The 23,983-nt window shown below is 43.1% G+C and overlaps 1 protein-coding gene and 19 non-coding genes across 20 annotated transcripts in view; all 20 read left to right on the forward strand.

Moving 5' to 3' along the window:
* Nucleotides 1-23,983, forward strand: part of APBA1 (amyloid beta precursor protein binding family A member 1) — a 567,069-nt gene that overhangs the window by 347,667 nt on the left and 195,419 nt on the right. The gene's annotated exons all lie outside the window — the stretch shown is intronic.
* TRNAT-UGU (transfer RNA threonine (anticodon UGU)) lies at nucleotides 104-176 on the forward strand. The gene has a single exon. It is a non-coding gene; the product is annotated as a tRNA-Thr (tRNA).
* Nucleotides 739-811, forward strand: TRNAT-CGU (transfer RNA threonine (anticodon CGU)). The gene has a single exon. It is a non-coding gene; the product is annotated as a tRNA-Thr (tRNA).
* TRNAT-UGU (transfer RNA threonine (anticodon UGU)) lies at nucleotides 1,666-1,738 on the forward strand. The gene has a single exon. It is a non-coding gene; the product is annotated as a tRNA-Thr (tRNA).
* TRNAT-CGU (transfer RNA threonine (anticodon CGU)) lies at nucleotides 2,301-2,373 on the forward strand. The gene has a single exon. It is a non-coding gene; the product is annotated as a tRNA-Thr (tRNA).
* TRNAT-UGU (transfer RNA threonine (anticodon UGU)) lies at nucleotides 3,228-3,300 on the forward strand. Its single transcript has one exon. It is a non-coding gene; the product is annotated as a tRNA-Thr (tRNA).
* Nucleotides 4,790-4,862, forward strand: TRNAT-UGU (transfer RNA threonine (anticodon UGU)). The gene has a single exon. It is a non-coding gene; the product is annotated as a tRNA-Thr (tRNA).
* On the forward strand, nucleotides 5,425-5,497 carry TRNAT-UGU (transfer RNA threonine (anticodon UGU)). The gene has a single exon. It is a non-coding gene; the product is annotated as a tRNA-Thr (tRNA).
* On the forward strand, nucleotides 6,060-6,132 carry TRNAT-CGU (transfer RNA threonine (anticodon CGU)). The gene has a single exon. It is a non-coding gene; the product is annotated as a tRNA-Thr (tRNA).
* On the forward strand, nucleotides 6,988-7,060 carry TRNAT-UGU (transfer RNA threonine (anticodon UGU)). Its single transcript has one exon. It is a non-coding gene; the product is annotated as a tRNA-Thr (tRNA).
* On the forward strand, nucleotides 7,623-7,695 carry TRNAT-CGU (transfer RNA threonine (anticodon CGU)). The gene has a single exon. It is a non-coding gene; the product is annotated as a tRNA-Thr (tRNA).
* On the forward strand, nucleotides 8,550-8,622 carry TRNAT-UGU (transfer RNA threonine (anticodon UGU)). Its single transcript has one exon. It is a non-coding gene; the product is annotated as a tRNA-Thr (tRNA).
* Nucleotides 9,185-9,257, forward strand: TRNAT-CGU (transfer RNA threonine (anticodon CGU)). Its single transcript has one exon. It is a non-coding gene; the product is annotated as a tRNA-Thr (tRNA).
* On the forward strand, nucleotides 10,112-10,184 carry TRNAT-UGU (transfer RNA threonine (anticodon UGU)). Its single transcript has one exon. It is a non-coding gene; the product is annotated as a tRNA-Thr (tRNA).
* Nucleotides 10,747-10,819, forward strand: TRNAT-CGU (transfer RNA threonine (anticodon CGU)). Its single transcript has one exon. It is a non-coding gene; the product is annotated as a tRNA-Thr (tRNA).
* TRNAS-UGA (transfer RNA serine (anticodon UGA)) lies at nucleotides 11,674-11,746 on the forward strand. The gene has a single exon. It is a non-coding gene; the product is annotated as a tRNA-Ser (tRNA).
* Nucleotides 19,784-19,856, forward strand: TRNAT-CGU (transfer RNA threonine (anticodon CGU)). The gene has a single exon. It is a non-coding gene; the product is annotated as a tRNA-Thr (tRNA).
* TRNAT-UGU (transfer RNA threonine (anticodon UGU)) lies at nucleotides 20,711-20,783 on the forward strand. The gene has a single exon. It is a non-coding gene; the product is annotated as a tRNA-Thr (tRNA).
* TRNAT-CGU (transfer RNA threonine (anticodon CGU)) lies at nucleotides 21,346-21,418 on the forward strand. Its single transcript has one exon. It is a non-coding gene; the product is annotated as a tRNA-Thr (tRNA).
* TRNAT-UGU (transfer RNA threonine (anticodon UGU)) lies at nucleotides 22,273-22,345 on the forward strand. The gene has a single exon. It is a non-coding gene; the product is annotated as a tRNA-Thr (tRNA).

Genomic DNA, 23,983 nt, shown 5'->3' on the forward strand with positions numbered 1-23,983 from the left:
TGACTTATGCTTATCCCATGCCGGAGCACCTAATTGGTAATGCACCAGTTCACTGTGGAGGAGGTTTGGAAAAGTAAACCAAAGGAAGTGGAGTTTTTGTCTTGGCTTCATAGCTCAGTGGTTAGAACACTGGTCTTGTAAACCAGGGGTCGCGAGTTCAATTCTCGCTGGAGCCTTTGCTGCTCGCACTTTTGTGAAAGATCACGTCGATCCTTTCGACTGACCATCACCCTACTAGCTTGGTCTAAGATGTCAAATATAGACCCAGAAAACATTTAGACACGGTGGTTAAATACTGTATCTTTGAAAATGAAATCCTCATGGAGCATTTCTCGCTTTGAGTGGAGATGCATCTCTGTTTGGTATCTATAACATTCAGATGTTTGCCTGTCTAAATAGGAATTTAGGCATGTTCAACCTCCCGTTGAAACTCTTTATAATGTGGAGCAGCTCTAACATGTATTAGAATATTTCTCATATCCATCTTTACAGGTTTTACAAGTCTTACGCAATAATTATTACTCTGGTCGGGTAAGAATAAGCCTTCATGTACCTAGCAAATTGATCTTCTTCTATGGCAATGTCAAATTCATTGCTAAAGGAAGATTTTTCAACTGTTTCCATGTGCTTTTACCATGAAGTATTTTACCGTCATCAATACAAACACCACCAAAGAGCTTCTAGAGCTCTAAAACAAAGCTTTGCTCCGACATATCGATATACACATAGGTCTAGGAAGGCTTCATAGCTCAGAGGTTAGAGCACTGGTCTCGTAAACCAGGGGTCGCGAGTTCGACTCTCGCTGAAGCCTTTGTGTTAGCTTAAATCTTACCCACGCTTTGGTACTTTGGTTTCAGGAACAGGATCTCTGTTATGGTTAGATGGAGTGTGTCATAAGTAAATTTAGTTAAGCACATTAGTTTGTAGTGGAGTTTCCACTCATAGGACCCTTGCTGAGTTCTGGAGCAAAATTTCATAGAAATTGCTGTTTTATTCCTATGAAAATGAAGGCACTAGTTCTTTGCGGGTATGCCGTAGCTTGATGGGCTTCAGTCTCAGCTCTAGTTTCCCGGGCAAAGCAAAGCATTTTTCTCCTCATTTGCATATAATTAACATGGCCATTTACATGAAGATGGGCACCAAAGTTGAAAAACAGAGGCATATTTGGAAAGTGTAGAAACACCACTACAAGGTACTGTGTTGGGGTTTGTAAACAATTTGCTGCTGATAGACTCCATGTAAACGGGCCAAATATAGCCTATTTTTACAAATAAGACTATAGTTAGGAAAAATGTTGATGAAAGATTCAACTTGTATACAAGTCTACCACCAGGGTTGTTAAGCTATAGATTTATGCTAATATTAGCTAGCAGAACTTTTCGAGTCTCAGGATCTCACATGCCGAGTGAAGTGGAATAGCGTAATGTACAACGTAAGATTTTTTATGAAGACGTGTAGTCGGGTTATGTTCCTTGCCAATCCACTGGTATCCTGTTCCCTTCTTCTGTCACTCTAGCGATAAACACGCAATCAGTTCTACACTTGAGATTTCATAGAGTCTTTGACTTATGCTTATCCCATGCCGGAGCACCTAATTGGTAATGCACCAGTTCACTGTGGAGGAGGTTTGGAAAAGTAAACCAAAGGAAGGGGAGTTTTTGTCTTGGCTTCATAGCTCAGTGGTTAGAGCACTGGTCTTGTAAACCAGGGGTCGCGAGTTCAATTCTCGCTGGAGCCTTTGCTGCTCGCACTTTTGTGAAAGATCACGTCGATCCTTCCGACTGACCATCACCCTACTAGCTTGGTCTAAGATGTCAAATATAGACCCAGAAAACATTTAGACACGGTGGTTAAATACTGTACCTTTGAAAATGAAATCCTCATGGAGCATTTCTCGCTTTGAGTGGAGATGCATCTCTGTTTGGTATCTATAACATTCAGATGTTTGCCTGTCTAAATAGGAATTTAGGCATGTTCAACCTCCCGTTGAAACTCTTTATAATGTGGAGCAGCTCTAACATGTATTAGAATATTTCTCATATCCATCTTTACAGGTTTTACAAGTCTTAAGCAATAATTATTACTCTGGTCGGGTAAGAATAAGCCTTCATGTACCTAGCAAATTGATCTTCTTCTATGGCAATGTCAAATTCATTGCTAAAGGAAGATTTTTCAACTGTTTCCATGTGCTTTTACCATGAAGTATTTTACCGTCATCAATACAAACACCACCAAAGAGCTTCTAGAGCTCTAAAACAAAGCTTTGCTCCGACATATCGATATACACATAGGTCTAGGAAGGCTTCATAGCTCAGATGTTAGAGCACTGGTCTCGTAAACCAGGGGTCGCGAGTTCAATTCTCCCTGGAGCCTTTGTGTTAGCTTAAATCTTACCCACGCTTTGGTACTTTGGTTTCAGGAACAGGATCTCTGTTATGGTTAGATGGAGTGTGTCATAAGTAAATGTAGTTAACCACATTAGTTTGTAGTGGAGTTTCCACTCATAGGACCCTTGCTGAGTTCTGGAGCAAAATTTCATAGAAATTGCTGTTTTATTCCTATGAAAATGAAGGCACTAGTTCTTTGCGGGTATGCCGTAGCTTGATGGGCTTCAGTCTCAGCTCTAGTTTCCCGGGCAAAGCAAAGCATTTTTCTCCTCATTTGCATATAATTAACATGGCCATTTACATGAAGATGGGCACCAAAGTTGAAAAACAGAGGCATATTTGGAAAGTGTAGAAACACCACTACAAGGTACTGTGTTGGGGTTTGTAAACAATTTGCTGCTGATAGACTCCATGTAAACGGGCCAAATATAGCCTATTTTTACAAATAAGACTATAGTTAGGAAAAATGTTGATGAAAGATTCAACTTGTATACAAGTCTACCACCAGGGTTGTTAAGCTATAGATTTATGCTAATATTAGCTAGCAGAACTTTTCGAGTCTCAGGATCTCACATGCTGAGTGAAGTGGAATAGGGTAATGTACAACGTAAGATGTTTTATGAAGACGTGTAGTCGGGTTATGTTCCTTGCCAATCCACTGGTATCCTGTTCCCTTCTTCTGTCACTCTAGCGATAAACACGCAATCAGTTCTACACTTGAGATTTCATAGAGTCTTTGACTTATGCTTATCCCATGCCGGAGCACCTAATTGGTAATGCACCAGTTCACTGTGGAGGAGGTTTGGAAAAGTAAACCAAAGGAAGGGGAGTTTTTGTCTTGGCTTCATAGCTCAGTGGTTAGAGCACTGGTCTTGTAAACCAGGGGTCGCGAGTTCAATTCTCGCTGGAGCCTTTGCTGCTCGCACTTTTGTGAAAGATCACGTCGATCCTTCCGACTGACCATCACCCTACTAGCTTGGTCTAAGATGTCAAATATAGACCCAGAAAACATTTAGACACGGTGGTTAAATACTGTACCTTTGAAAATGAAATCCTTATGGAGCATTTCTCGCTTTGAGTGGAGATGCATCTCTGTTTGGTATCTATAACATTCAGATGTTTGCCTGTCTAAATAGGAAATTAGGCATGTTCAACCTCCCGTTGAAACTCTTTATAATGTGGAGCAGCTCTAACATGTATTAGAATATTTCTCATATCCATCTTTACAGGTTTTACAAGTCTTACGCAATAATTATTACTCTGGTCGGGTAAGAATAAGCCTTCATGTACCTAGCAAATTGATCTTCTTCAATGGCAATGTCAAATTCATTGCTAAAGGAAGATTTTTCAACTGTTTCCATGTGCTTTTACAATGAAGTATTTTACCGTCATCAATACAAACACCACCAAAGAGCTTCTAGAGCTCTAAAACAAAGCTTTGCTCCGACATATGGATATACACATAGGTCTAGGAAGGCTTCATAGCTCAGAGGTTAGAGCACTGGTCTCTTAAACCAGGGGTCGCGAGTTCGACTCTCGCTGAAGCCTTTGTGTTAGCTTAAATCTTACCCACGCTTTGTTACTTTGGTTTCAGGAACAGGATCTCTGTTATGGTTAGATGGAGTGTGTCATAAGTAAATTTAGTTAAGCACATTAGTTTGTAGTGGAGTTTCCACTCATAGGACCCTTGCTGAGTTCTGGAGCAAAATTTCATAGAAATTGCTGTTTTATTCCTATGAAAATGAAGGCACTAGTTCTTTGCGGGTATGCCGTAGCTTGATGGGCTTCAGTCTCAGCTCTAGTTTCCCGGGCAAAGCAAAGCATTTTTCTGCTCATTTGCATATAATTAACATGGCCATTTACATGAAGATGGGCACCAAAGTTGAAAAACAGAGGCATATTTGGAAAGTGTAGAAACACCACTACAAGGTACTGTGTTGGGGTTTGTAAACAATTTGCTGCTGATAGACTCCATGTAAACGGGCCAAATATAGCCTATTTTTACAAATAAGACTATAGTTAGGAAAAATGTTGATGAAAGATTCAACTTGTATACAAGTTTACCACCAGGGTTGTTAAGCTATAGATTTATGCTAATATTAGCTAGCAGAACTTTTCGAGTGTCAGGATCTCACATGCTGAGTGAAGTGGAATAGCGTAATGTACAACGTAAGATGTTTTATGAAGACGTGTAGTCGGGTTATGTTCCTTGCCAATCCACTGGTATCCTGTTCCCTTCTTCTGTCACTCTAGCGATAAACACGCAATCAGTTCTACACTTGAGATTTCATAGAGTCTTTGACTTATGCTTATCCCATGCCGGAGCACCTAATTGGTAATGCACCAGTTCACTGTGGAGGAGGTTTGGAAAAGTAAACCAAAGGAAGAGGAGTTTTTGTCTTGGCTTCATAGCTCAGTGGTTAGAGCACTGGTCTTGTAAACCAGGTGTCGCGAGTTCAATTCTCGCTGGAGCCTTTGCTGCTCGCACTTTTGTGAAAGATCACGTCGATCCTTCCGACTGACCATCACCCTACTAGCTTGGTCTAAGATGTCAAATATAGACCCAGAAAACATTTAGACACGGTGGTTAAATACTGTACCTTTGAAAATGAAATCCTCATGGAGCATTTCTCGCTTTGAGTGGAGATGCATCTCTGTTTGGTATCTATAACATTCAGATGTTTGCCTGTCTAAATAGGAATTTAGGCATGTTCAACCTCCCGTTGAAACTCTTTATAATGTGGAGCAGCTCTAACATGTATTAGAATATTTCTCATATCCATCTTTACAGGTTTTACAAGTCTTACGCAATAATTATTACTCTGGTCGGGTAAGAATAAGCCTTCATGTACCTAGCAAATTGATCTTCTTCTATGGCAATGTCAAATTCATTGCTAAAGGAAGATTTTTCAACTGTTTCCATGTGCTTTTACCATGAAGTATTTTACCGTCATCAATACAAACACCACCAAAGAGCTTCTAGAGCTCTAAAACAAAGCTTTGCTCCGACATATCGATATACACATAGGTCTAGGAAGGCTTCATAGCTCAAAGGTTAGAGCACTGGTCTTGTAAACCAGGGGTCGCGAGTTCAATTCTCGCTGGAGCCTTTGCTGCTCGCACTTTTGTGAAAGATCACGTCGATCCTTCCGACTGACCATCACCCTACTAGCTTGGTCTAAGATGTCAAATATAGACCCAGAAAACATTTAGACACGGTGGTTCAATACTGTACCTTTGAAAATGAAATCCTCATGGAGCATTTCTCGCTTTGAGTGGAGATGCATCTCTGTTTGGTATCTATAACATTCAGATGTTTGCCTGTCTAAATAGGAAATTAGGCATGTTCAACCTCCCGTTGAAACTCTTTATAATGTGGAGCAGCTCTAAGATGTATTAGAATATTTCTCATATCCATCTTTACAGGTTTTACAAGTCTTACGCAATAATTATTACTCTGGTCGGGTAAGAATAAGCCTTCATGTACCTAGCAAATTGATCTTCTTCTATGGCAATGTCAAATTCATTGCTAAAGGAAGAGTTTTCAACTGTTTCCATGTGCTTTTACCATGAAGTATTTTACCGTCATCAATACAAACACCACCAAAGAGCTTCTAGAGCTCTAAAACAAAGCTTTGCTCCGACATATCGATATACACATAGGTCTAGGAAGGCTTCATAGCTCAGAGGTTAGAGCACTGGTCTCGTAAACCAGGGGTCGCGAGTTCGACTCTCGCTGAAGCCTTTGTGTTAGCTTAAATCTTACCCACGCTTTGTTACTTTGGTTTCAGGAACAGGATCTCTGTTATGGTTAGATGGAGTGTGTCATAAGTAAATTTAGTTAACCACATTAGTTTGTAGTGGAGTTTCCACTCATAGGACCCTTGCTGAGTTCTGGAGCAAAATTTCATAGAAATTGCTGTTTTATTCCTATGAAAATGAAGGCACTAGTTCTTTGCGGGCATGCCGTAGCTTGATGGGCTTCAGTCTCAGCTCTAGTTTCCCGGGCAAAGCAAAGCATTTTTCTCCTCATTTGCATATAATTAACATGGCCATTTACATGAAGATGGGCACCAAAGTTAAAAAACAGAGGCATATTTGGAAAGTGTAGAAACACCACTACAAGGTACTGTGTTGGGGTTTGTAAACAATTTGCTGCTGATAGACTCCATGTAAACGGGCCAAATATAGCCTATTTTTACAAATAAGACTATAGTTAGGAAAAATGTTGATGAAAGATTCAACTTGTATACAAGTCTACCACCAGGGTTGTTAAGCTATAGATTTATGCTAATATTAGCTAGCAGAACTTTTCGAGTCTCAGGATCTCACATGCTGAGTGAAGTGGAATAGCGTAATGTACAACGTAAGATGTTTTATGAAGACGTGTAGTCGGGTTATGTTCCTTGCCAATCCACTGGTATCCTGTTCCCTTCTTCTGTCACTCTAGCGATAAACACGCAATCAGTTCTACACTTGAGATTTCATAGAGTCTTTGACTTATGCTTATCCCATGCCGCAGCACCTAATTGGTAATGCACCAGTTCACTGTGGAGGAGGTTTGGAAAAGTAAACCAAAGGAAGAGGAGTTTTTTGTCTTGGCTTCATAGCTCAGTGGTTAGAGCACTGGTCTTGTAAACCAAGGGTAGCGAGTTCAATTCTCGCTGCAGCCTTTGCTGCTCGCACTTTTGTGAAAGATCACGTCGATCCTTCCGACTGACCATCACCCTACTAGCTTGGTCTAAGATGTCAAATACAGACCCAGAAAACATTTAGACACGGTGGTTAAATACTGTACCTTTGAAAATGAAATCCTCATGGAGCATTTCTCGCTTTGAGTGGAGATGCATCTCTGTTTGGTATCTATAACATTCAGATGTTTGCCTGTCTAAATAGGAACTTAGGCATGTTCAACCTCCCGTTGAAACTCTTTATAATGTGGAGCAGCTCTAACATGTATTAGAATATTTCTCATATCCATCTTTACAGGTTTTACAAGTCTTACGCAATAATTATTACTCTGGTCGGGTAAGAATAAGCCTTTATGTACCTAGCAAATTGATCTTCTTCTATGGCAATGTCAAATTCATTGCTAAAGGAAGATTTTTCAACTGTTTCCATGTGCTTTTACCATGAAGTATTTTACCGTCATCAATACAAACACCACCAAAGAGCTTCTAGAGCTCTAAAACAAAGCTTTGCTCCGACATATCGATATACACATAGGTCTAGGAAGGCTTCATAACTCAGAGGTTAGAGCACTGGTCTCGTAAACCAGGGGTCGCGAGTTCGACTCTCGCTGAAGCCTTTGTGTTAGCTTAAATCTTACCCACGCTTTGGTACTTTGGTTTCAGGAACAGGATCTCTGTTATGGTTAGATGGAGTGTGTCATAAGTAAATTTAGTTAACCACATTAGTTTGTAGTGGAGTTTCCACTCATAGGACCCTTGCTGAGTTCTGGAGCAAAATTTCATAGAAATTGCTGTTTTATTCCTATGAAAATGAAGGCACTAGTTCTTTGCGGGTATGCCGTAGCTTGGTGGGCTTCAGTCTCAGCTCTAGTTTCCCGGGCAAAGCAAAGCATTTTTCTCCTCATTTGCATATAATTAACATGGCCATTTACATGAAGATGGGCACCAAAGTTGAAAAACAGAGGCATATTTGGAAAGTGTAGAAACACCACTACAAGGTACTGTGTTGGGGTTTGTAAACAATTTGCTGCTGATAGACTCCATGTAAACGGGCCAAATATAGCCTATTTTTACAAATAAGACTATAGTTAGGAAAAATGTTGATGAAAGATTTAACTTGTATACAAGTCTACCACCAGGGTTGTTAAGCTATAGATTTATGCTAATATTAGCTAGCAGAACTTTTCGAGTCTCAGGATCTCACATGCTGAGTGAAGTGTAATAGCGTAATGTACAACGTAAGATGTTTTATGAAGACGTGTAGTCGGGTTATGTTCCTTGCCAATCCACTGGTATCCTGTTCCCTTCTTCTGTCACTCTAGCGATAAACACGCAATCAGTTCTACACTTGAGATTTCATAGAGTCTTTGACTTATGCTTATCCCATGCCGGAGCACCTAATTGGTAATGCGCCAGTTCACTGTGGAGGAGGTTTGGAAAAGTAAACCAAAGGAAGGGGAGTTTTTGTCTTGGCTTCATAGCTCAGTGGTTAGAGCACTGGTCTTGTAAACCAGGGGTCGCGAGTTCAATTCTCACTGGAGCCTTTGCTGCTCGCACTTTTGTGAAAGATCACGTCGATCCTTCCGACTGACCATCACCCTACTAGCTTGGTCTAAGATGTCAAATATAGACCCAGAAAACATTTAGACACGGTGGTTAAATACTGTACCTTTGAAAATGAAATCCTCATGGAGCATTTCTCGCTTTGAGTGGAGATGCATCTCTGTTTGGTATCTATAACATTCAGATGTTTGCCTGTCTAAATAGGAATTTAGGCATGTTCAACCTCCCGTTGAAACTCTTTATAATGTGGAGCAGCTCTAACATGTATTAGAATATTTCTCATATCCATCTTTACAGGTTTTACAAGTCTTACGCAATAATTATTACTCTGGTCGGGTAAGAATAAGCCTTCATGTACCTAGCAAATTGATCTTCTTCTATGGCAATGTCAAATTCATTGCTAAAGGAAGATTTTTCAACTGTTTCCATGTGCTTTTACCATGAAGTATTTTACCGTCATCAATACAAACACCACCAAAGAGCTTCTAGAGCTCTAAAACAAAGCTTTGCTCTGACATATCGATATACACATAGGTCTAGGAAGGCTTCATAGCTCAGAGGTTAGAGCACTGGTCTCGTAAATCAGGGGTCGCGAGTTCGACTCTCGCTGAAGCCTTTGTGTTAGCTTAAATCTTACCCACGCTTTGGTACTTTGGTTTCAGGAACAGGATCTCTGTTATGGTTAGATGGAGTGTGTCATAAGTAGATTTAGTTAAGCACATTAGTTTGTAGTGGAGTTTCCACTCATAGGACCCTTGCTGAGTTCTGGAGCAAAATTTCATAGAAATTGCTGTTTTATTCCTATGAAAATGAAGGCACTAGTTCTTTGCGGGTATGCCGTAGCTTGATGGGCTTCAGTCTCAGCTCTAGTTTCCCGGGCAAAGCAAAGCATTTTTCTCCTCATTTGCATATAATTAACATGGCCATTTACATGAAGATGGGCACGAAAGTTGAAAAACAGAGGCATATTTGGAAAGTGTAGAAACACCACTACAAGGTACTGTGTTGGGGTTTGTAAACAATTTGCTGCTGATAGACTCCATGTAAACGGGCCAAATATAGCCTATTTTTACAAATAAGACTATAGTTAGGAAAAATGTTGATGAAAGATTCAACTTGTATACAAGTCTACCACCAGGGTTGTTAAGCTATAGATTTATGCTAATATTAGCTAGCAGAACTTTTCGAGTCTCAGGATCTCACATGCTGAGTGAAGTGGAATAGCGTAATGTACAACGTAAGATGTTTTATGAAGACGTGTAGTCGGGTTATGTTCCTTGCCAATCCACTGGTATCCTGTTCCCTTCTTCTGTCATTCTAGCGATAAACACGCAATCAGTTCTACACTTCAGATTTCATAGAGTCTTTGACTTATGCTTATCCCATGCCGGAGCACCTAATTGGTAATGCACCAGTTCACTGTGGAGGAGGTTTGGAAAAGTAAACCAAAGGAAGGCGAGTTTTTGTCTTGGCTTCATAGCTCAGTGGTTAGAGCACTGGTCTTGTAAACCAGGGGTCGCGAGTTCAATTCTCGCTGGAGTCTTTGCTGCTCGCACTTTTGTGAAAGATCACGTCTATCTTTCCGACTGACCATCACCCTACTAGCTTGGTCTAAGATGTCAAATATAGACCCAGAAAACATTTAGACACGGTGGTTAAATACTGTACCTTTGAAAATGAAATCCTCATGGAGCATTTCTCGCTTTGAGTGGAGATGCATCTCTGTTTGGTATCTATAACATTCAGATGTTTGCCTGTCTAAATAGGAAATTAGGCATGTTCAACCTCCCGTTGAAACTCTTTATAATGTGGAGCAGCTCTAACATGTATTAGAATATTTCTCATATCCATCTTTACAGGTTTTACAAGTCTTACGCAATAATTATTACTCTGGTCGGGTAAGAATAAGCCTTCATGTACCTAGCAAATTGATCTTCTTCTATGGCAATGTCAAATTCATTGCTAAAGGAAGATTTTTCAACTGTTTCCATGTGCTTTTACCATGAAGTATTTTACCGTCATCAATACAAACACCACCAAAGAGCTTCTAGAGCTCTAAAACAAAGCTTTGCTCCGACATATCGATATACTCATAGGTCTAGGAAGGCTTCATAACTCAGAGGTTAGAGCACTGGTCTCGTAAACCAGGGGTCGCGAGTTCGACTCTCGCTGAAGCCTTTGTGTTAGCTTAAATCTTACCCACGCTTTGGTACTTTGGTTTCAGGAACAGGATCTCTGTTATGGTTAGATGGAGTGTGTCATAAGTAAATGTAGTTAACCACATTAGTTTGTAGTGGAGTTTCCACTCATAGGACCCTTGCTGAGTTCTGGAGCAAAATTTCATAGAAATTGCTGTTTTATTCCTATGAAAATGAAGGCACTAGTTCTTTGCGGGTATGCCGTAGCTTGATGGGCTTCAGTCTCAGCTCTAGTTTCCCGGGCAAAGCAAAGCATTTTTCTCCTCATTTGCATATAATTAACATGGCCATTTACATGAAGATGGGCACGAAAGTTGAAAAACAGAGGCATATTTGGAAAGTGTAGAAACACCACTACAAGGTACTGTGTTGGGGTTTGTAAACAATATGCTGCTGATAGACTCCATGTAAACGGGCCAAATATAGCCTATTTTTACAAATAAGACTATAGTTAGGAAAAATGTTGATGAAAGATTCAACTTGTATACAAGTCTACCACCAGGGTTGTTAAGCTATAGATTTATGCTAATATTAGCTAGCAGAACTTTTCGAGTCTCAGGATCTCACATGCTGAGTGAAGTGGAATAGCGTAATGTACAACGTAAGATGTTTTATGAAGACGTGTAGTCGGGTTATGTTCCTTGCCAATCCACTGGTATCCTGTTCCCTTCTTCTGTCACTCTAGCGATAAACACGCAATCAGTTCTACACTTGAGATTTCATAGAGTCTTTGACTTATGCTTATCCCATGCCGGAGCACCTAATTGGTAATGCACCAGTTCACTGTGGAGGAGATTTGGGAAAGTAAACCAAAGGAAGGGGAGTTTTTGTCTTGGCTTCATAGCTCAGTGGTTAGAGCACTGGTCTTGAAAATCAGGGGTCGCGAGTTCAATTCTCGCTGGAGCCTTTGCTGCTCGCACTTTTTTTTTTTTTTTTATAATATTTTTATTGAAATTTATAATAGGACTACAACAAATAGAGAATATACGATTGGGTAGGGGTTACAATCGCGAAGAAATAGGAAGTTATTACAATTGTGAGTACAAATCGTTGGTGATAAAACATATGTGATAAAACATTGGTAATGAAACAAGGTGGGGAGAACTGAGATGACAATCAAACCAAAACATCTTACATGTGAGAGGTTTATGGAAAGAATGGAAGAGCAAGTAGTAGTGGCTTGTTCAGTATTTGACTTTACGGCAGACATGGCGCCTGCCAAAAATCAATAACTAGAGGAATGGATCCCTGTGCACCTGGTGAACGAGAGTTGAAGGTGGGGCTTAATCAAAAGATAGGTAGACAGGGAGGTGTTGTGGTTGGTAAGCTTTGGAGTAGTCAAGCTATTGTAGGGGGACAATATATGATAAAACAAACTCAGTTGACCATTATCAGGCACACGTATGCGGAAAGTGGGGGGGGGGAAGGGTAGGTGGGAGAGGATGTGCGAGAGGGGAGAGGGGGGGGGGCGGGTGAATGAGATATTGAGGGGGCAGTGGGGAAAGAGGAGGGAGGGGGGGAATAGGAGGGAATGCAGACTAGGTTGCGACCCGCGGCCAGAGCGACCGCCAGGGGGTCCAAATCTTTTCAAATTTGTGATGAGATCTATTTTTCCAGGACGTCAGTTCCTCAAATCTAGAAATTTGATTTACTTTCCCTATCCATTCTGATTTGGTAGGGGGGTCAGAGGACAGCCACTTCAACGGAATTAAGGCATTTGCTGCTAGTATCAGTAAAGATAAGAGGTTGGATTTTGAAGGTTTGTAAGTGGAGGACGGGAGGGCCAGTAGGACCATAGTGTCCGTTAGTTCAAATGACGGGGAGGTAAGCTCGCGGATTACTTCTTGAATCGATAGCCAGTAAGTCTGTATTTTAGGGCAGGACCACCATATATGGAGCAGGGAACCTTCCTGAGATCCACATCTCCAACAAGATGATTTGTCTGTCAGATTATGCTTCAGTAGCCAGTCTGGTGTCCGATACCACCTGGTGAGCAGTTTATAGTGAGATTCTTGGAGGCGAACACAAGGGGAAAACCCATGAGAATGTGACAGAACTTGTTGCACTTGTTCGTCCGAGAATGTAACGTTAAGGTCATCTTCCCAGGCGAATAAGAAGGCGGGTTTCTGAATCACCAAGGGGTCAATGTGAGATGAAAGAACATATGAGGTTTTGTGGAGAAGCTTGTGTTTTGCCATGACTGAGCGTTCGAATGTGGTCAGCGAGGTCCGTATAGTCCCCAGGGCAGTGGCTTGTTTAATTATGCCTTCCAAATGTAATGTGTGTAGGAAGGAAGGGCTGGGCATATCTGCGAGCAATGAGTGAAAGGTCTCTGGATCAAATTTTCGGTCGGGTCCCAGGACATCAAAGAGTTTTTTAGGGATTAGAGTTGACCAAACAGGGAGGTTTGCCAGACTCGACTTTCCTAAGAATTCAGGTAGGGTGCCTAGTGATAGGAGAGGAGAGGGGTATGGAGCTAGGGTGTCTCTCGCATCTCGCCATGTTTCGCAAGCTCCAAGGAGAAGATGGTGAACGTTGCTGGACTTATGTCCGGGGCGGCCATAAAGCCAGAGGTCGGAGAGGGTAGAGTGTCCAAAGGTGGTGCGTGACAGGTCTGCTATCAGGAGGTTCGAGGAATTGTACGTGAGGTCCATCCAACGTTTCAGTTGGACCGCTTTGTAGTAACTAAAGACGTTAGGGAGGCCAATCCCACCTGCTTGTTTCTTCTTCAGCAGCAAAGCCATGGAGAGTCTCGGGTGTTTTCCTCTCCAAAGAAAGGAAGAGAAGAGGGATTTTAAGGATTTAAAAAATTGAGGGGGTAAACGAATTGGAAGCATGTGGAGTCTATAGAGTACTTTGGGTAGGGCATAGGTCTGCAGGAGGTTGCGTCTGCCAAACCATGAAAAGGGCATGCCTTGGTAGGACATTAACATTTTTCTGATGTCCGCCAGGAGCGGGACAAAGTTGGCCTCATAGAGATCCTTGATGTCTGCTGTTAAGTAGATACCTAGATATTTGATCTTGCTGGAGGTCCATTTCAAAGAGGTGGAAGCGGCTATTTGAGTCGCACGATTCCGGGGGATATTAATGTTTAGGACTTCTGATTTGTCAAGATTAGCTTTGTAGCCCGCTACAGTGCTGTAGTTACTGATTAGGTTAGTAATGGTTGGCAGAGCTAGTTCAGGATTTGAGATCAGAATGAGTACGTCGTCTGCAAAGGCGGCTGTATGTAAGGTGTGCTTCCCTATGTTTAAGCCGTGAATGTCAGGATTGGACCTAATTAGCTGTAAAAGAGGCTCCAGGGTTAGAATAAACAAAGAGGGGGATAGGGGGCAACCCTGTCGTGTTCCATTCGTGATGTGAAAGGGGGTTGACAAAGTACCGTTAATTTTTAGTTTTGCATAAGGAGTGTCGTAAAGGGAGAAAATGGCGGTGATAAACTCTGGAGGAAAACCAAATTTTTCGAGGGTGGCCTTCATAAAGAGCCAGTCAACTCGATCAAAGGCCTTTTCGGCATCTATTCCTAATAGTATCAAGTCCGAGTGAGTTTTCTTTGCGTGGGCGATAGCATGAAGGAGGCGATGGGAATTATCTTTCCCCTCCCTCCCTAGAACAAAGCCGGCTTGGTCCGGGTGTAAAAGTTTAGGGATGAGGGACTTAATTCTATATGCTAGGATCTTTGCCCACAGTTTAAGGTCGACATTTAGCAATGAGATGGGTCTGTAGCTACCGCAGGCGCTAGGGTCTTTTCCCTCTTTGGGTAAGATTGTGATATGGGCTTCTTGAGCGTGTTTCAGGAGTGCTTTTCCAGAGAGGAGAGCATTACAAGAAAGGGCAAAGTGGGGTAGAAGTGTGGAGAGAAAGGTTTTATAGTAATGAAGGGGGAAGCCATCCGGTCCAGGGCTTTTGCCTTTAGGAAAGCTGTTTAAAACCTGTCTTATTTCTTCATGAGATATGGGGTCGAGGAGGGGAGAGATGTCCTCGTTGGTTAAAGAAGGAAGGTTTACAGAGGATAAGAAGTCATTTATTTTGTTTTTGTGGAGAGAGATGTTCTCATTAGTGCGGTGTGAGGTGAGATTGTAAAGATCTGTGTAAAATTTGTGGAACGCGTATGAGATGTCCTTGGTGGAGCGCCTAGTTATCCCTAAATGGTCTTTAATCTCTGAAATAAAACAGTTTGATTTTTGTTTTTTGATCATGGAGGTCATGAGCTTACCTCCTCTGTCCCCATGGGCATAGATCCTGTGCTGGAAGTGGAGGAATTGTTTTGCAGTGCGGGAGTTTATAATGTCTTTCAGTTTTTCTCTAAGGGAGCGCAATTCTGCGTCCGAGTTGGTTCTAAGGGAGGCCTTGCGAAGTCTTTCGATTTTTGAGATGTTGGAGAGAATGGAGTCGAGTTCAAACTGTGACTCTTTTTTAAGTTTAGAAGCAATAGAGATGAAAGCCCCTCTTATCACAGATTTGTGGGCTTCCCATGTAATTGTGGGGCAAGTGTCTGAATTTGCATTGATGCTAAAATATGTCTCTAGTTGTTTTTTGATTGAGTCGGTCACATCTGATCTATCGAGGAGTGATTCGTTTAACCTCCAGTTCCAGTCTTTCCTCGGGAGCTGGGCAAAGTTAACTTGGATCCATACCGGGGCATGATCCGAGACAGATATCACATCTATTTTGGCCTTAGTGACATGGGGTAATAGGTCAGTGGAGAGGAGAAAGTAGTCTAAGCGTTGATAGGAATTTCGAGGGTTAGAATAAAAGGAGAAGTCTTTTGTAGTGGGATTAAGGGTTCTCCAGACATCTATTAAGTTTAGGTCAGAAAAATCTTGTTGAAGCCTGCCTCTGGCTTTCTGCGGTGTGGAAGAGGAGCCTGTGGAGGTGTCTAAAGATGGATCTAGTGCTAGATTGAGGTCGCCTGCTAGTATGATTGGGCCTTCAGCAAATAACTCTAGCTTTTTGAGGACCTCTAGTAGCCAAGGGACCTGGTCTTTATTGGGAGCATACACATTTACAAACGTATATTTCTGAGAGGCGATTGTGCCTTTGAGGAACAAGAACCTGCCATCTGCGTCTGCATATGTCTGTGCGGAATGGAAGGGAACTGAGTGGTGGAAAAGGATGGAGACCCCTTTTGTGGCTGCCGAGGGGTTGGTGGAGTGGAAAGAAAGGGGGAAGTATTTTGTTGAGAAGCGCGGAATTTTTCCAGTTTTGAAGTGTGTTTCTTGCAGAAAAGCTATTTTGGTGCGAAGTCTTTTAAGGATGGTAAATATTTGTGATCGTTTATTGGGGGAGTTTAGTCCGTGGACATTGAAGGAAGTGAGAATGTGGTCTGACATATCGAGGAAGGGCCTGGCCGCAGGCCGCAACCAGCCAAAGGTATAAGAAGAGAAAGAGATACAGAAAGGGAGTAAGCAGTGAGGTATTAGAGGGAGGAGAAGAAAAAAGGGAGGGGTTGGGAATAAAGGGAGCGAAGGGGAGGGGGAAGCGTGAGGGGCGTAGAGAGAAAAGGGAAATGGGGAGGGAGAAAAAGTGAAAGAGAGGAGAAGGGGGGGGTGGGGTTCAGACGGAGAAGGAGTGTTAGAGAGGATAGGATAGGGAGGGTCGGGGAGGGGAGAGGGGAAAGTGTATCTGACTACGTCAACTGAGGGAGAATAATGTAAAGTCAGGGAGAAATAAAAAAAATTTTTTGGCGAGGGTGCCTGAGACTCGCCAGAGGTTAGCAGAGAAAATTTTCCGGAGCTATCCGAGTATGGATAGCGGGTGGGTGGGGAACGAAGTAAAAGTCCTAATCGTCACAGCCTACCTGACGACCCTAAAGAGAGTGGCGTGTAACTAAATGGGTTGAGAATGGAGTGATGTGAGTTGAGAAGTGGGGAGAGCTGCAGAGGTAGTGGGGGGGAGGGGGTAGGTAGAGGTGAGGGGGGGGGGAGGATGTGGGGGAGAAAGGGAGAGGAGAAGGGGAAGGGGAACCGGGAGTTTTAAAGCTTTGGGGAGAGTTCCACGAGATTGAGGCAGTGAGGGCTATGACACCGGGAGTAATCTGGTGCTACAGTTAGCTAAGGTCAGCAGGTGAGAGTAGGGGTTCAGGTATGAGCCGAACAGGGCGGGCACGACACCACAGAGATAATTTAGAGAAACAGTAACAAATATAAATTTCTGAGTCTCTATTAAGAGAAGAGGGAGGGATGAAAGACAAGTTTTTGGTAGGTTGAAGAGAAAAGCAGGAGCAGGATGAAAAGGGAGAGAGAGAAGAAAAGGCAAGGGGTAGGAGCAGAGGAGGGAGAGAGGGAGGGGAGGTTGAGAGTAGGCGACACCAGAGAAGAGCAAGCATTGATGAGGAATAGTATATCAGTGAAACTACTATGGCTATGAAATCCAAATACTAGATGAGAAATATGTCACACTAAGACAAAAAACTTAATGAACTTAGTAAGAAGCTTAATATAACTGATTAACTTAACCAGAGAAAAAAGTTTTTAACATAAAACATTGTAAGCTAGCTTAAGGAGGCCTAAAGCCGTAGAGTAAGGGGGGGGGGGGGGAGAAGGAAAGGGGAGGGAAGAGAGGAGGGGGGGGGGGGGACCATCACCCCTGACCGTGGGACCCAGCTGGGAGACCCAGGGGCAGGGGGGAAGGAGAGAGCCCTTATTGTACACAAGGCATATGCATTAAGTAAGAGTAAGAATGACATATATTATGTAGGATGCATCACATTGTGAGAGCTTAGCGAAGAACTTAGTATAACTGTGAATGCGGGTAGAGATAAATTCTTGACATATAACACTGCGGGCTAACTTGAGGGAAGGGGAGGAGGGAGGGGAGGGAGGAAGGAGGAGAGGGAGGCTAGAGAGGATCCATCGCCCCCGGCCGCGGAACCCGAAACAGGGGACTCGGGGCCAGGGGAGAGGGAAAGAACCCTCAATAATACACAAGGCAATAACATTAGGTGAAGAGATTCATCTGGATGGGGGGATTCCGAGCAGTGTTGTGAGGAAAGGTCCCGTTGGGTTTATATCAAGGGAGGAGAGCATTGGATCCAGATAGAGAAGCTGGTACGGAACCGATGGTAAAGTTTATAGCAGAAAACGTGGATGCTCTACCGGTCCTGTCCGTCCCCAACGGTAGAGGACACCTTGGGGTGATGTGTCCCTGAGAAGTAATACTAGGTGGGTGTCATAACAAGAAATAACAGAACATAACAGAGGTCTGTTAAGGGAGAGTGTCAAGAAAAAGGGTTGGCGACAAGGCTGAGGAAGAATCAGTCACTGATAATGCCCCTAGCAACCGGCTTCTTCTGTTTCGGAGATTTAGATCTGCGATATGGTGCCTGTTTCTCCAGGGTGGGTAAGGGTGGCCAATCGTGCACATCCTCGGGAAGCATTGACCAAGATGGTATGGGTATCGGGTCCAGACCCAGTAATATATCCTGCGGCCCTGATTCATGACAGAGAGACCGAATGGGAACAGCCACGCATAAGATAAGCCTTTCTCTCTCAGGGTAGCTAGCAATGGTTTCAATAATCTCCTCTTAGCGAGTGTGGAGGGTGCCAGATCTTGATATAGCTGTATTTCATGGCCCTCATACATTAGGGGTCTCTTGTCCCTTGACGCCATGAGGACTTCTGTTGTGTCCACAGAAGTCAATAGACCACATATTATGTCCCTAGGAGGCTCTGTAGTTGCAGGCTTAGCCCTAATGGAGCGATGTACCCTCTCAATCTGGATGGATGCAGCCCTCTCTGAGCCTAGGATGTCTGTAAAGATGGCGGACATGATCTCCCTCAGAGAGTCAGGGGGGAAAGACTCAGGTAAGCCCTTCAGTCTGATGTTTCTTCTCCTGTTCCTATTCTCCAAGTCCTCAATCATGTCATGGAGGCGATTGAGATGGTTGTGATGATTGGAGATATGCAATGCTGCTGTGGCCGTGTGTTGTGTTATGTCCGTGTGGGCAGACTCCAATCTATCTACGCGGCCTCCCATGTGTTGGAGCTCGGCTTTCATCTCAGCTAATTCGGCCATAACTGGGGCAATAGTTTTTGCTAGGGCTTTCATGAGAAAGGCTTGGGTAATGGGGCGCGTACCTGTGTCCTGTATGTCTGCGCCAGACATGCTCTCCACGTCAGACTCTTCAGGGGCGTCCCCTGACTGCAGATCTTCGGGCGCCATCTTGCGTGCCAAGGCCGGAGACTGAGAGGCCTTTTTTCGGAAGAATTTGTGGAGTTCTGCCGAACTGGACCTGCGGTTTGGTGTCCCCGGCAGGTCCCCTCCACGTTCCCGGTTTTGTTTGCCCATTTTCAGGCGGTTAATTGCGGTAGGGTCGGGGTAAGGCTGCTCTGTAGACGGAGCTGCAGGCTCAGACCTCCATCCACTTCAGCGGTTAGGCTCCGCCCCCCCGCACTTTTGTGAAAGATCACGTCGATCCTTCCGACTGACCATCACCCTACTAGCTTGGTCTAAGATGTCAAATATAGACCCAGAAAACATTTAGACACGGTGGTTAAATACTGTACCTTTGAAAATGAAATCCTCATGGAGCATTTCTCGCTTTGAGTGGAGATGCATCTCTGTTTGGTATCTATAACATTCAGATGTTTGCCTGTCTAATTAGGAAATTAGTCATGTTCAACCTCCCGTTGAAACTCTTTATAATGTGGAGCAGCTCTAACATGTAATAGAATATTTCACATATCCATCTTTACAGGTTTTACAAGTCTTACGCAATAATTATTACTCTGGTCGGGTAAGAATAAGCCTTCATGTACCTAGCAAATTGATCTTCTTCTATGGCAATGTCAAATTCATTGCTAAAGGAAGATTTTTCAACTGTTTCCATGTGCTTTTACCATGAAGTATTTTACCGTCATCAATACAAACACCACCAAAGAGCTTCTAGAGCTCTAAAACAAAGCTTTGCTCCGACATATCGATACACACATAGATCTAGGAAGGCTTCATAGCTCAGAGGTTAGAGCACTGGTCTCGTAAACCAGGGGTCGCGAGTTCGACTCTCGCTGAAGCCTTTGTGTTAGCTTAAATCTTACCCACGCTTTGGTACTTTGGTTTCAGGAACAGGATCTCTGTTATGGTTAGATGGAGTGTGTCATAAGTAAATTTAGTTAAGCACATTAGTTTGTAGTGGAGTTTCCACTCATAGGACCCTTGCTGAGTTCTGGAGCAAAATTTCATAGAAATTGCTGTTTTATTCCTATGAAAATGAAGGCACTAGTTCTTTGCGGGTATGCCGTAGCTTGATGGGCTTCAGTCTCAGCTCTAGTTTCCCGGGCAAAGCAAAGCATTTTTCTCCTCATTTGCATATAATTAACATGGCCATTTACATGAAGATGGGCACCAAAGTTGAAAAACAGAGGCATATTTGGAAAGTGTAGAAACACCACTACAAGGTACTGTGTTGGGGTTTGTAAACAATTTGCTGCTGATAGACTCCATGTAAACGGGCCAAATATAGCCTATTTTTACAAATAAGACTATAGTTAGGAAAAATGTTGATGAAAGATTCAACTTGTATACAAGTCTACCACCAGGGTTGTTAAGCTATAGATTTATGCTAATATTAGCTAGCAGAACTTTTCGAGTCTCAGGATCTCACATGCTGAGTGAAGTGGAATAGCGTAATGTACAACGTAAGATGTTTTATGAAGACGTGTAGTCGGGTTATGTTCCTTGCCAATCCACTGGTATCCTGTTCCCTTCTTCTGTCACTCTAGCGATAAACACGCAATCAGTTCTAAAATTGAGATTTTATAGAGTATTTGACTTATGCTTATCCCATGCCGGAGCACCTAATTGGTAATGCACCAGTTCACTGTGGAGGAGGTTTGGAAAAGTAAACCAAAGGAAGTGGAGTTTTTGTCTTGGCTTCATAGCTCAGTGGTTAGAGCACTGGTCTTGTAAACCAGGGGTCACGAGTTCAATTCTCGCTGGAGCCTTTGCTGCTCGCACTTTTGTGAAAGATCACGTCGATCCTTCCGACTGACCATCACCCTACTAGCTTGGTCTAAGATGTCAAATATAGACCCAGAAAACATTTAGACACGGTGGTTAAATACTGTACCTTTGAAAATGAAATCCTCATGGAGCATTTCTCGCTTTGAGTGGAGATGCATCTCTGTTTGGTATCTATAACATTCAGATGTTTGCCTGTCTAAATAGGAATTTAGTCATGTTCAACCTCCCGTTGAAACTCTTTATAATGTGGAGCAGCTCTAACATGTATTAGAATATTTCTCATATCCATCTTTACAGGTTTTACAAGTCTTACGCAATAATTATTACTCTGGTCGGGTAAGAATAAGCCTTCATGTACCTAGCAAATTGATCTTCTTCTATGGCAATGTCAAATTCATTGCTAAAGGAAGATTTTTCAACTGTTTCCATGTGCTTTTACCATGAAGTATTTTACCGTCATCAATACAAACACCACCAAAGAGCTTCTAGAGCTCTAAAACAAAGCTTTGCTCCGACATATCGATATACACATAGGTCTAGGAAGGCTTCATAGCTCAGAGGTTAGAGCACTGGTCTCGTAAACCAGGGGTCGCGAGTTCGACTCTCGCTGAAGCCTTTGTGTTAGCTTAAATCTTACCCACGGTTTGTTACTTTGGTTTCAGGAACAGGATCTCTGTTATGGTTAGATGGAGTGTGTCATAAGTAAATGTAGTTAACCACGTTAGTTTGTAGTGGAGTTTCCACTCATAAGACCCTTGCTGAGTTCTGGAGCAAAATTTCATAGAAATTGCTGTTTTATTCCTATGAAAATGAAGGCACTAGTTCTTTGCGGGTATGCCGTAGCTTGATGGGCTTCAGTCTCAGCTCTAGTTTCCCGAGCAAAGCAAAGCATTTTTCTCCTCATTTGCATATAATTAACATGGCCATTTACATGAAGATGGGCACCAAAGTTGAAAAACAGAGGCATATTTGGAAAGTGTAGAAACACCACTACAAGGTACTGTGTTGGGGTTTGTAAACAATTTGCTGCTGATAGACTCCATGTAAACGGGCCAAATATAGCCTATTTTTACAAATAAGACTATAGTTAGGAAAAATGTTGATGAAAGATTCAACTTGTATACAAGTCTACCACCAGGGTTGTTAAGCTATAGATTTATGCTAATATTAGCTAGCAGAACTTTTCGAGTCTCAGGATCTCACATGCTGAGTAAAGTGGAATAGCGTAATGTACAACGTAAGATGTTTTATGAAGACGTGTAGTCGGGTTATGTTCCTTGCCAATCCACTGGTATCCTGTTCCCTTCTTCTGTCACTCTAGCGATAAACACGCAATCAGTTCTACACTTGAGATTTCATAGAGTCTTTGACTTATGCTTATCCCATGCCGGAGCACCTAATTGGTAATGCACCAGTTCACTGTGGAGGAAGTTTGGAAAAGTAAACCAAAGGAAGTGGAGTTTTTGTCTTGGCTTCATAGCTCAGTGGTTAGAGCACTGGTCTTGTAAACCAGGGGTCCCGAGTTCAATTCTCGCTGGAGCCTTTGTTGCTCGCACTTTTGTGAAAGATCACGTCGATCCTTCCGACTGACCATCACCCTACTAGCTTGGTCTAAGATGTCAAATATAGACCCAGAAAACATTTAGACACGGTGGTTAAATACTGTACCTTTGAAAATGAACTCCTCATGGAGCATTTCTCGCTTTGAGTGGAGATGCATCTCTGTTTGGTATCTATAACATTCAGATGTTTGCCTGTCTAAATAGGAATTTAGGCATGTTCAACCTCCCGTTGAAACTCTTTATAATGTGGAGCAGCTCTAACATGTATTAGAATATTTCTCATATCCATCTTTACAGGTTTTACAAGTCTTACGCAATAATTATTACTCTGGTCGGGTAAGAATAAGCCTTCATGTACCTAGCAAATTGATCTTCTTTAGAGATGAGCGAACACTAAAATGTTCGAGGTTCGAAATTCGATTCGAACAGCCGCTCACTGTTCGAGTGTTCGAATGGGTTTCGAACCCCATTATAGTCTATGGGGAACATAAACTCGTTAAGGGGGAAACCCAAATTCGTGTCTGGAGGGTCACCAAGTCCACTATGACACCCCAGGAAATGATACCAACACCCTGGAATGACACTGGGACAGCAGGGGAAGCATGTCTGGGGGCATAAAAGTCACTTTATTTCATGGAAATCCCTGTCAGTTTGCGATTTTCGCAAGCTAACTTTTCCCCATAGAAATGCATTGGCCAGTGCTGATTGGCCAGAGTACGGAACTCGACCAATCAGCGCTGGCTCTGCTGGAGGAGGCGGAGTCTAAGATAGCTCCACACCAGTCTCCATTCAGGTCCGACCTTAGACTCCGCCTCCTCCGGCAGAGCCAGCGCTGATTGGCCGAAGGCTGGCCAATGCATTCCTATGCGAATGCAGACTTAGCAGTGCTGAGTCAGTTTTGCTCAACTACACATCTGATGCACACTCGGCACTGCTACATCAGATGTAGCAATCTGATGTAGCAGAGCCGAGGGTGCACTAGAACCCCTGTGCAAGCTCAGTTCACGCTAATAGAATGCATTGGCCAGCGCTGATTGGCCAATGCATTCTATTAGCCCGATGAAGTAGAGCTGAATGTGTGTGCTAAGCACACACATTCAGCACTGCTTCATCAAGCCAATACAATGCATTAGCCAGTGCTGATTGGCCAGAGTACGGAATTCGGCCAATCAGCGCTGGCCAATGCATTCTATTAGCCCGATGAAGTAGAGCTGAATGTGTGTGCTAAGCACACACATTCAGCACTGCTTCATCAAGCCAATACAATGCATTAGCCAGTGCTGATTGGCCAGAGTACGGAATTCGGCCAATCAACGCTGGCTCTGCTGGAGGAGGCGGAGTCTAAGATCGCTCCACACCAGTCTCCATTCAGGTCCGACCTTAGACTCCGCCTCCTCCGGCAGAGCCAGCGCTGATTGGCCGAAGGCTGGCCAATGCATTCCTATGCGAATGCAGACTTAGCAGTGCTGAGTCAGTTTTGCTCAACTACACATCTGATGCACACTCGGCACTGCTACATCAGATGTAGCAATCTGATGTAGCAGAGCCGAGGGTGCACTAGAACCCCTGTGCAAACTCAGTTCACGCTAATAGAATGCATTGGCCAGCGCTGATTGGCC

This window comes from Leptodactylus fuscus, chromosome 1 (assembly GCF_031893055.1).
Source record: "Leptodactylus fuscus isolate aLepFus1 chromosome 1, aLepFus1.hap2, whole genome shotgun sequence".
Classification (NCBI taxonomy): Eukaryota; Metazoa; Chordata; class Amphibia; order Anura; family Leptodactylidae; genus Leptodactylus; species Leptodactylus fuscus.